The following is a 12,536-nucleotide window of genomic DNA, read 5'->3' as shown; positions in this document are numbered from 1 at the left end:
AACACAAAGCTTCCCTTAATGAATACATTGCCAAATGACAATGATGGCCTTCTACCTATGCTCTCGTCTAAAGAAAGTGAAACCTTTTCTTCAGCTGGTCAAGCCCTAGTACTCTTGAATCTGGATGGTGGTAACACCTTTTTTCATGACCTCTAAGACTTCTCACTGACACTCTTGAAGGGCATCCTATGTGCCTCAGAATACCTACTTCAGGGCCTGAAGAAATATAATCACATCACCCTTACCCCAACGGAACTCCATTGGCACCCCTTACTTGCCCGCACCATCTTCAAAACCATTGTTTACAAAGCCATCCCGACCAGCACCCCACTTACCTTGCAGACAAGCTCAACATCTCAGGTGGTTCTTGGTATACTGCAGCCAGGACGCCTAGTAACTGCAAACTATGAAGAGTAAATAAGAAAATATACCCCACACCAGGCCATTTTCACCCATGCAACCTTGATTGTTAATAGTATCCATGTTTGTGTCAGGACCATCCCAATGCAATTTAGGAAAGATGTCCCTCTTTACAGAACAACAAATCACAATGCATTAATAGTCCACAGCACAGCTACCTCTCCTATCACTCACTGACTTAACGCGTATCTTTAACCCTGCCCGCACTCCACTGCCTTTTAGCTAAATTTACGCTAGAAAAATCCCACATACATACATTGTTCACAGGTAAAGTCTGCAATAGACTGGGGAAAATACACACTATTTAGTAGATAATAGAGGCATGAAGATATGCCCCAATATCTATTCCTGCTTACCTTTTGCAATTACTTTATACAGAATCAAGTTGAGTTATGGGACATTGATCTATGGGAAAAAACAACAATGGAAGATGTTCTTGTTAAAACATTATCAACAGGATTGAAGTTGAGGTCTGTGTGCAATCCACAGGACACAGCATTTATTTCTGTAAGAGTAACTCACCCCCTAATTAATTTTACAGTCAATAGAGTACCATAAGTTGAGTAATAACACTGTTATTTACAGTCTCATAAAAAAATCTATTGCAGCTAGCAATATAATAAACGTAACACTTTGTTGCTACTAGAAACCAATAACCACTTTGATTCTACTAAATCCAAATGGAAATTTCCATATAATGTCAGAAAATCTCATCTCTCCAAAAATCCAAATACTTTTAGATATTACATGCACATTATGGTGGAAAATTCACTCATGATAAGAAAGTGGTATCACTTTTATTTGCACTAATGTATTAAAAGAGAGTTTGTATTGCATTATAGTGCCATCTCAACATCATTGGCTGAGGTCTCCATTGCAACCATTCCTGTATGCATACTTTCATTCATTCACTGGCGTCAGCAAATTTAGGTGGCTGCTCTCCTCTTCTTTGCATGACCTTACACTTGGGGGGGGAAGCCTCACAAGACTCCTGTACTTACATAATTTCTGTTTTGTTTTCCAGTAAGTGAAATCAGGAGCCAACCCACTCTGGATATAAGCAGACGAGGCCACAGCCCTGGCAGCAAAACTGATGTGAAGATACACGTTGCAATCTTTATTGAAGAGCAGGGCCTGCCCACCACCTGGCTCCCAACCCCATGCAGTAACTGGGTATCCTTTCCACATTAATATTATACATGCAATGACAACAGAACAGCTAGCTCAACTAGTTGGGTTGATCAGCATTGCGAAGACCTCTGCTGTACCACTGAGACCGCCAGCAGACCACTGACCGCCGGGTTCGTGGTCAGGAAAAGGCAGCTGCAATAGGGCAGTATAGGAGAGCTGCACTGCAGTGCGTTTACAAACAAGGGTGAGCAGAGTTCACAGAGTTGTACTCTGTGAACGGAATGCGTGTTGTAGCACAAAAACTCTATGAAATTCCAAGGAGTTTCATTCCCTGGCACTCACCCCTTTAGACATGATGCTGTGGGAAGCAGGTGTAGTCTATCTACCCTCTATTTGTTAAGAAATGGCTATCGTAACTAAGCAGGTAGGGATGGTCAGCGCCCAGGGGTTGCAAAGTGCATGGTTGAGGAGGGGGGTGTGCCCACTGTTCCATTTTTCAGTAACAATCCTACAGGTGCTCTGATGAGCACATCACATGTCAGGCTGATATTTTCCAGGCTGGAAGCCGGGTTCCATGTTAAAATATCGATACAAAAACATAGTTTACAAAAATATAGATGTAAAAATATCGATTACACAAATATCGACTCCCTATACTTAAACAGGTAAGTACAATAATATCGACTCAAAAATATAGTTGTAAAAAATATAGATGTAAAAAATATCGACTTTAAAAAACATTATAACTTAAATTAAATAATTAAATAATATTAATATTAATATTATTAACAAAATAAATTACATTTCATTTATATTTTAACTATTTATAACAAATAAACTTAATTTAATCAATATAAACTTAATAAATGTGTACATATACCTATATTTCCTTAAATACATTTTTTATTATCTTTATTTAATTTATAAACTTTAATAATTATATAAAAATATAATAAAAACATATATAAAACATTTTGAATAAAATAAAATGTTGTATATTTAATTAACACATACAAGTATTTAAAAATAATAATACATACATTTAATAACAAAATTAAAACATTAGTAGTTAAAACATTTGATAGCGAAGGGGTAAAAATTACTATTCCCACTCCAAAGGGTGCAACAGTAGGGAAAGCGCTGGATAGCGTAGGGGTAAACATTACTATTCCCACTCCAGAGGGTGCAACAGTAGGGAAAGCGTTGGATAGCGTAGGGGTAAAAATTACTATTTCAACTCCAGTGAGTGCAACAGTAGGGAAAGCGTTGGATAGCGTAGGGGTAAAAATTACTATTCCCACTCCAAAGGGTGCAACAGTAGGGAAAGCGCTGGATAGCATAGGGGTAAAAATTACTATTCCCACTCCAGAGGGTGCAACAGTAGGTAAAACATTGGATAGCGTAGGGGTAAAAATTACTATTCCCACTCCAGAGGGTGCAACAGTAGGGAAAGCATTGGATAGCATAGGGGTAAAAATTACTATTCCCACTCCAAACAGTGCAACAGTAGGGAAAGCGTTGGATAGCGTAGGGATAAAAATTACTATTCCCACTCCAGAGTGTGCAACAGTAGGGAAAGCGTTGGATAGCGTAGGGGGAAAAATTACTATTCCAACTCCAGTGAGTGCAACAGTAGGGAAAGCGTTGGATAGCGAAGCGGCAGCATAAGCTAGGGGGATGCTTCCGGGTAAGTTCTGGGGGGTGGGAAGGATAGGGGTTGTGGGTGGAGGGGGAAAAAGGGGGAAAAAAATGTATTGCAAGGAGGAACTATTGTGAGGTTAAAGTAACTAAATGTTTTTTTAAAGACTATATGCAGAGGAAAGTTGAAAAACACAAATGTAAACAATGTTCAAGACAAGACTACTAATTTGGAATGTAGCTGGCCTCAACAGTAAGCAAAAGAGGAGATTGGTACAGGAGGAGATAGGCATGTATAAACCACAATTTGCGCTTCTCTCAGAGACTCATGCTAGCTATCAAGATAGGAAGTTGCTTTCCCAAATGGGGTATGAGCTTGTGGTCTGCTCAACCTTGGGCGCCTCTATTCGGGGGGTGGCAATATTAAAACAGAAAGGATTTGGGTTGGAAATTTTAAAAACGGCATCAGACATACGGGGGAGGTGGGCAATAGCCCAAGTTCAATTGGAACACAAGAAACTTGTTTTATGTCTGGTATACGGTCCCAATATAGATGACCCCAAGCTGTTTGAACAATTAAGATTGAGCTGTTAGAGTGGGAGGGCGAAATGCTGGTGATGGGAGACTTTAATTGTGTAATCGATTACAAAATCGATTCCACAGGACAGGGCTCTCCTCGTAGGATGCGCAAGGTTAGGTCCGCAATTCTGGAATTGGGCAGATTGCTTAATCTAAAAGATGTATGGCGCTCTAAATATCCTAACCTTGCGGGGCATACATATTACTCAGCGCCCCATAGATCTTGTTCAAGAATTGATATGGTTTGGGCGACTGACCAAATAGTGGGTAATTGTAAGATCGAATTGTGTCCGAGGATTACATCGGATCATAACCCGTTACTACTAGAGTTCGATAATGGGGATTCGAGGCCGGACGCAAGACAATTTACATTTCCAAGATATCTACTCACTGATTTGGGTTTTGTGACTTCTTTAAAAAAACATATCAAAGAATTTATTGAATTGAACATTAATTCAGCTACCATTAATATAGTTTGGGATGCATGTAAGTGCAGTATAAGGGGGTTCGCTCAACAACATATTTATAGAACTAATGCTGAAAATCGCAGAGCTACTATGAGAACTACTTCCAATATATTACAAATGGAACAGAAATTAGCAGACGCAACCAAACAACTAAATGCAAACACTGACGAGCTAAGAATAGAACTCTTAAAACAGCAATCCTCTCTCAAAAAGACACTAAGAGATAGATATTGTGCCAAAATACACAAGTACAAACTAGCTCAATATGAAGGAGGAGATAGAATTGGAAAAATACTGACATATAAGGTTGCGGACAAAAAAGCGAGAACAAAGATTAAAACAATCAAAGGGTCTGGCTCGCATAATTACGATCAGACAGAACAGATTCTTGATCAGTTTGCCAAGTATTATCAAAATCTATACACTCCTGATAATATTCCCACTAGAGCTGTAATTACTCAATACCTAGATAAATACATGCCCATACAAAGAGATATTGATACAGAAACTGTCCAACAACTTAGCTCAAAAATAACACAAGCCGAAATAAATACAGCCATCTCAGCCTTACCACCGGGGAAAGCCACCGGAGAGGACTGTATGCCTATGGAATTATACAAGACTTGCGCACAGGAATTATTACCTCTCTTAGAATCCGTTATTGACTCCACAGACAAGTCGGGGAAGGCTCCTACATCGTGGAAAATATCCAAAATAATCTTCTTTCTTAAAAAAAAAAAAAACTCCGGAGGATTGTGGCTCTTATCGGCTGATCTCTCTGCTTAATGCAGATGTAAAAACATTTCTAAGATATTAGCAAATCACCTAGCCCCCATCATGCCGACCTTGGTCAACACTCAACAACATGGGTTCGTGATGGGGAGGGATACTACGGCCCATGTGAACACTGCGATTACAGCCTTTGATGTTGCCTCAGCAACTCTCACCCCACTCGGAATGGTTATGTTAGACGCAGAGAAAGCATTCAATCGAGTGGGGTGGGAGTATTTGTGGGAGGTACTAAAGAAAACAGGTATCCAGGGCCAATACTTAGAGTGGGTATGCTCATTGTACGATAACCCACAGGCCAAAATTAGTTATGGCGGAAGAGAATCAGCAAATTTTTTGATAGGGAGGGGAACAAGGCAAGGTTGCCCTCTGTCCCCTCTTTGGAGCCATTTTTAAACGCACTTTTTACTCAAGTAAATATTCTTCCAATTAAGCACGGCGGTGAGAGCTTAAAAATAAATGCTTTTGCAGATGACATCGCCGTATTTACTACAGATTTAGTTAAAGCTATACCTCAAATAATAAAAGAGGCTGCAAATTTCGGCAATGTCTCAGGGTATAAACTTAATGTAGGAAAGACGCAGGTTATTGCCAATTATAAACCTTCGGAACCGATCCCTGGCCTATGTCAAAGTGCGACATACTTAGGTATTAGACTAGCGTCAAGTATTGACAAAATTATAATGTTGAACTATGATTCTTTTCTAAAAGAAACAGAAACGACTCTTAAAAAATGGCACAAGATCCCGCTCAGCTTAATGGGACGTATAAACTTAGTTAAAATGAAGATCTTGCCGAAGGCATTATATCTATTCAGATGTATCCCTCTTCAACCCAGTAAATCTTTTTTTAAAAAGCTAGAGGGTATCTGTAGCAGCTTCCTATGGGGTTATAAAAAGGCGCGTAGGGCACTGAAACTCTTAGAACTCCCAATAGAAAAGGGGGGACTAACGTTTCCTGACTTTAGGCTTTATTTTATAGCCACTTTCTTTCGTCGCATACGAAGCCTGATGAAAAACGAGAGTTCGTTATTCTACCACCAATTCATGCTGGGATCTGATTGTAATCAATTCTTACATAGCTTACATGATCCTAACTATTTCAAACGAGTGAAATTTAAGTCAGCCAGGCACATTATAAAAATTTGGGACCAAATTCTGACCATTGGGAAAATATCCTTTTATAATGCTGAGCTTAGAATATGGGGTAATCCAGGATTACCTAATATTTTCTCTGACGGAGCAGGTATCCTCTGGGAGAAACATGGTATCAACACATTGGGGGATTTTTATGGCCAGAATGGCTTTTTGGATTTTGATACATTTAAAACTTTATTTAATTTAGGGACAATATGTACTTTAAATACATTCAAATAAGGGATTACCTGCTCTCTAAGATGAAAATTATGGAAGTAGTAGAGTCAGATATACTAATATGTTTGTACTCGAATAAAATAAAATCATTAATAAGTCTGGGGTATGGATACTTAGTACAAGGTAAAACAGAAGACAGCACGAAAATAGCGGCCAAATGGTCTTCCAGACTGGGTATGAACATCAACCCAATCCAGATCTCATATTCTTTACGCCACATAAACCTGATTGTTCAGTCCTCCAGCTTGAGGCTACAGTCGTATAGAACCATTACACAACTGTATTACACTCCACAAAGAATAGCTAGTTGGGCACAGGGTACTCAGCTAAACAACAAGAAAACAAAGTGTCCGAAATGCGATCTAGATGCGGCAGGTATAGAACATATGCTCTTTTCGTGCCCGGCGCTTTTACCATTTTGGAAAGGGCTGACTGATGTTTTAAATACCAAACAAATTATTACCCCGCCATTGACAGCACAATTGGTTCTATTAGATATCCAGGAAATTAACTGTCCTCACAAAGATCTAGTAACTATCATTTATGCATGTGCTAGGCTAGTTATAGCAATATCATGGATATCAAAAGATGTTCCAGATGTTTTCGAGTGGTGGATTTTGATTAATGAAATAAATACTATGGAACTTTCGCTAGCAAGATATAGAGGTCCTAAGGCTTTGCAAAAGAAAGAAAAAATTTAGTTAAATTTTTTTGAACTATGATATATTTGATTCAGAAGAAAACGAGGCCAGCCTCAACTTATGTATATTATTTGTAAAACTACATTTACTTTTATTTATCTCTTGTCAAGATTTGTACTTGTTGGACCTCTGCTTTCATTGCTCCTTTTTCTTGCTGCTAAATAGTTTTTTCATTTTTGTATTGTAACCTCCTTTTGAGATATACATCACATGTGAACTTTGTTTTTTAGTTCTTCTTGCAATAATAAAAATATTTAAAAAGAAAAAAAAGGATAGCGTAGAGGTAAAAATTACTATTCCCACTCCAAAGGGCGCAACAGTAGGGAAAGTGCTGGATAGCGTAGGGGTAAAAATTACTATTCCCACTCCAAAGGGTGCAACAGTAAGGAAAGCGTTGGATAGCGTAGTGATCAAATTTACTATTCCCACTCCAGAGTGTGCAACAGTAGGGAAAGCGTTGGATAGCGTAGGGGTAAAAATTCATATTCCCACTCCAAAGGGTGCAACAGTAGGGAAAGCGCTGGATAGCGTAGAGGAAAAAATTACTATTCCCACACCAGAGGGTGAAACAGTAGGGAAAGCGTTGGATAGCGTAGGGGTAAAAATTACTATTCCCACTCCAGAGTGTGCAACAGTAGGGAAAGCGTTGGATAGCGTAGGGGTAAAAATTACTATTCCAACTCCAGTGAGTGCAACAGTAGGGAAAGCGTTGGATAGCGTAGGGGTAAAAATTATTATTCCCACTCCAAAGGGTGCAACAGTAGGGAAAACATTGGATAGCGTAGGGGTAAAAATTACTATTCCCACTCCAGAGGGTGCAACAGTAGGGAAAGCATTGGATAGCGTAGGGGTAAAAATTACTATTCCCACTCCAAACAGTGCAACAGTAGGGAAAGCGTTGGATAGCGTAGGGGTAAAAATTACTATTCCCGCTCCAGTGAGTGCAACAGTGGGGAAAGCGTTTGATAGCGTAGGGGTAAAAATTACTATTCCAACTCCAGTGAGTGCAACAGTAGGGAAAGCGTTGGATAGCGTAGAGGTAAAAATTACTATTCCCACACCAAAGGGTGCAAAAGTAGGGAAAGCGCTGGAACCCAAATGAATAAAAAAAAAAACTATCAATTTTTTTATTAAATTTATTTTCCAATATAAACATAATTAATATATACATTTAAATATATTATTATTAACAAAGATAATAGAAAAAAATTAATTACACATTATTTAACACTATAATATCCACCACACACCTAAAATTAATTACACATTTACATTTAATATTTACTAATTAATTAATGAAAATTAAAGTATTTTTTAATTAATTAATTATTCAATTGACAGCTTTCACACCATATACACTTATAAACACCACAACACAAAACTAAAATTAATTACACATTTACAATTAATAATTACTAATTAATTAATGGTAATTAATTCATAAAGTATTTAATAATTAATCAATAACATTCTAATTACTTCACACCATTTACACATATAAACTCCACTACACACACCTAAGATTAATTTAACAATTAACATAATTAATTAACATAATTAATTAACATAATTAATTAACATAATTAATTAATAATTGCTTAATTGAAATTAATTAACAAATAATTAATAAACAATTATTAATAAATGAACACATTAATTATTCAATTAATTTTATATATTTAAATTACTTCCCACCCTATTGCCCTATAAACCCACAACCCGCTACGGAACTAATAACACAAAATTCAACATAATATACATTAATAACTAATAAAAATTCTACAACATATAATAAAATGACAAACAATTCTCATTAAAAACACTAAAATACATGACATTATAAAAAAATCGATATTTTTGTAAACTATATTTTTGTAAACGATATTTATTACAACTATATTATTGTTATCGATATTACTTACCTGTCTGTCGATATTCTGGTCAAACTATATTTTTGTTATCGATATTTCTTCTATTCGATATTTCTGCAGCGATATTTATGTCAGACGATATTTCTCTGACGATATTCCTGCTCTGCACCGGAAGCCGTATGGTGTCCATCAGGCTCTCTGATACCAACACAGTTGGCTTTCTCTTTCGAGCTGCAGCCACCCGGAGGCAATTCATATTCTGAACATTAACATGGCTTTGCATGCCTGTCACATAGTGACTGTGCAGAAGTTTAAAACTATTGAACACACCACTATAAATCTCTATACAAACAACAATTAACTTGTATAGCGAATTCAGAATATCGTCCTAAAAATGACTTTCAAGTTCTAGCTTTTGTAAAGCATGCACATTTTCATGTGTAGTATGTTTTTCTCTTTGTGGCCTTTTATCTCATTCTATTAGAGAAAACTCATGTGCCCCCTCTTTTGAAGTTGTTAGCAACAAATAATTTCGAAACCCAACAAAAGAATATAAAATGTTATATTTACTAACATTCAAGGAAAAATACATTTACTTTCTTAGTGTGATAGAGAATCATTAATACATCAAAAATTACGATTTTAATTACAAGTAGGAGGGCACTTGCAATGAAAGTAATGATTATATTTAAAAAGTAGATTTTCAAGGGCAAGGAGCAAATATATTTTGAAAAAATTCAGCTGTTTTACAAGCAGGGCCTTCCTTGATATATACTACTATGGAGTTCATCAGAGCAAATAGGATTTTGTGCCGAGTATGCATTAGTTGATCTAAAAAATAAAAATGCGTGCATGCCTGCCATGTCTACTCTAAACACAACCAGATGAAAATGAGTCACAACCACAACAGCAATCTGCAGCTCCATATGGAGGAGAGAAAGTTAACAGCGGATCATGGCACAAATCAATTGGGCATATTCTCAAGAACGTGTGATAATTATCGTAAAATTAGCTTGACGCAACTCTTCACATCGCAATCTATCGTGGAAAAATAACACCCTGTTAACATTGTATTCTCAGCACGGCTGTGCAATGCAATAGTATTACGACAACGCGCCAAATGCCCAAGTAAAAGTTAATGCAACTCTGAAAAAACGCAAAACACGAACGTGAAAATAGTAGCGATGAGGTCAATTGTGATACAAATATCAGCGATAACCAGCGACTGGCCTGCAGTTGTCATGCTGGAAAATGCACCATAAAAGCAGAAGAAAAAAGGGAGAAAAAAAGAAACTGCATAGCACCATGACTGCACCCGGACCGAGTGCAGATGCCAATGCGAACCCCACAAGCCCCACAGACCACCAGCAAGGAACCCGTGGCTCGGGGAAGGCCAAGGAGAAGAGGAAGACTGGGTGCAGTCCGCAGGAAAAACGGATATTCGTCACGGAGGAGATAGAACACTAACAACAACTGTTCGTCACATCCACCGTGACATTGGCAACACAAACAGAATCATGCCAGTCTATTGTGAACAACGTGATTGTATTCAGAGTGTCGAGGAGGGCAATGGATGAGGCCAAGAGGCGCTAACATGATGTGAAAAGTCAAAGTCAAGCAGAAACCCCCTGCAACCAGGAAGGCAGCCCCGGCGACTGGAGGTGGGAGTCCTGCGCCACAGGAGGAGCTGGAGGAAATGGTGGCCAGAGTCATTAGTGTGGAGACGGTGCAAGGAGTTGGGAGTCCGGTCACAGCTCTATATGACCTGACACAACATCAACAGGGTGAGTAACAACCAGGGACTGGGGGACGGGGGGAGATGGACATAATGGCCTACATGCTCAAGAATGTAAAGCACACTGCACACCCACAATGAGCATGGATCATGGCCCTGATCCCTGTGGCACACTACAGCACGCATACAAACACCAAGCAGGTTCCCATCCACCATGTGCCCGAAGGGGTCCCACCACACACATCACCAGTTTCACAACCAACACATGCACACATGCAAAAAACAGCAAAGAAGCGTATTTGTGAGACACACTGACAATGCAAGTGACACATAGAAACAAATGACCCTTGGTGGAAAAGTATACGGTCACTAAATGCAATACTAAATCTCAAGATACCCTGCAAAAAAGTTTGTAGGCCATATGTTAGATCTTGAGAGGTTATACATACAACTATTGTGATTTATACGTTAAAATATATTTTTTTATTAAAAAACCACAGATATCACAATGATAAAAAAAATGTAAAAGTATTTACAAAAACATTAATGTCAAATTCATATAAAGTTAAATCATATATCTCACGCACAAAAACCTTGAATACTCTATAAGAGTGATTGCTAAAACATTCATATCAAATTCACATGCAATTGAAATCATGTATCCCATGCACAAAACCTCAAGTTCATATATTTCTATTTGTGTTTACCAACAGAAAATCAACAGAGAGAAAAATACAGACGGTACATTTTTTCATCTAGAAACACATCCGATCTGAACAGTTATATAACTAATCCTGGATACAATCTATTTTCCTAATCTACAGGATAAGATCATTCCATGGATTGTGTTGAAAGAAGCGTCGACGCGTTTCGATGGCTCTACTGATATCCCATCTTTTTCAAGACAACATATAAATCTCTCTTTATTGGCACTGTTTGGTTGCCTTTGGTCTGAATCCTGTGTGAGGCAAATACAATATATTTGTTTAGTATGTTTGGAAACTTAACTTCATAGGTCACTCTATACCCACTAAACTTGGAACAGCTTAATAATTCGTTGTTACTAATCATTTTGTTACCATATTTAAATCCACAAGTTTCTATACAATTTTTGTGGTCAGTTTTTGCCTGTTTCAAACATTGATAACTCAAAAAGGTTGACAAACATCTCCTCCTCCCTCAATGCAGAGTGGGCAAATCGAGCAGGTGCCAAACCTGTAGTTTCCTATTGCTTTTTGATTATACAGAGTAGTTTGGCTTTTGCCATCAGCTAGTATAAACTTAATGTAGGAAAGACGCAGGTTATTGCCAATTATAAACCTTCGGAACCGATCCCTGGCCTATGTCAAAGTGCGACATACTTAGGTATTAGACTAGCGTCAAGTATTGACAAAATTATAATGTTGAACTATGATTCTTTTCTAAAAGAAACCGAAACGACTCTTAAAAAATGGCACAACATCCCGCTCAGCTTAATGGGACGTATAAACTTAGTTAAAATGAAGATCTTGCCGAAGGCATTATATCTATTCAGATGTATCCCTCTTCAACCCAGTAAATCTTTTTTTAAAAAGCTAGAGGGTATCTGTAGCAGCTTCCTATGGGGTTATAAAAAGGCGCGTAGGGCACTGAAACTCTTAGAACTCCCAATAGAAAAGGGGAGACTAACGTTTCCTGACTTTAGGCTTTATTTTATAGCCACTTTCTTTCGTCGCATACGAAGCCTGATGAAAAACGAGAGTTCGTTATTCTACCACCAATTCATGCTGGGATCTGATTGTAATCAATTCTTACATCGCTTACATGATCCTAACTATTTCAAACGAGTGAAA

The sequence above is a fragment of the Lissotriton helveticus genome, chromosome 7 (assembly GCF_964261635.1).
Source record: "Lissotriton helveticus chromosome 7, aLisHel1.1, whole genome shotgun sequence".
NCBI lineage: Eukaryota > Metazoa > Chordata > Amphibia > Caudata > Salamandridae > Lissotriton > Lissotriton helveticus.
The sequence above is the reverse complement of the archived record's forward strand: the minus strand, read 5'-3'. Positions refer to the sequence as shown.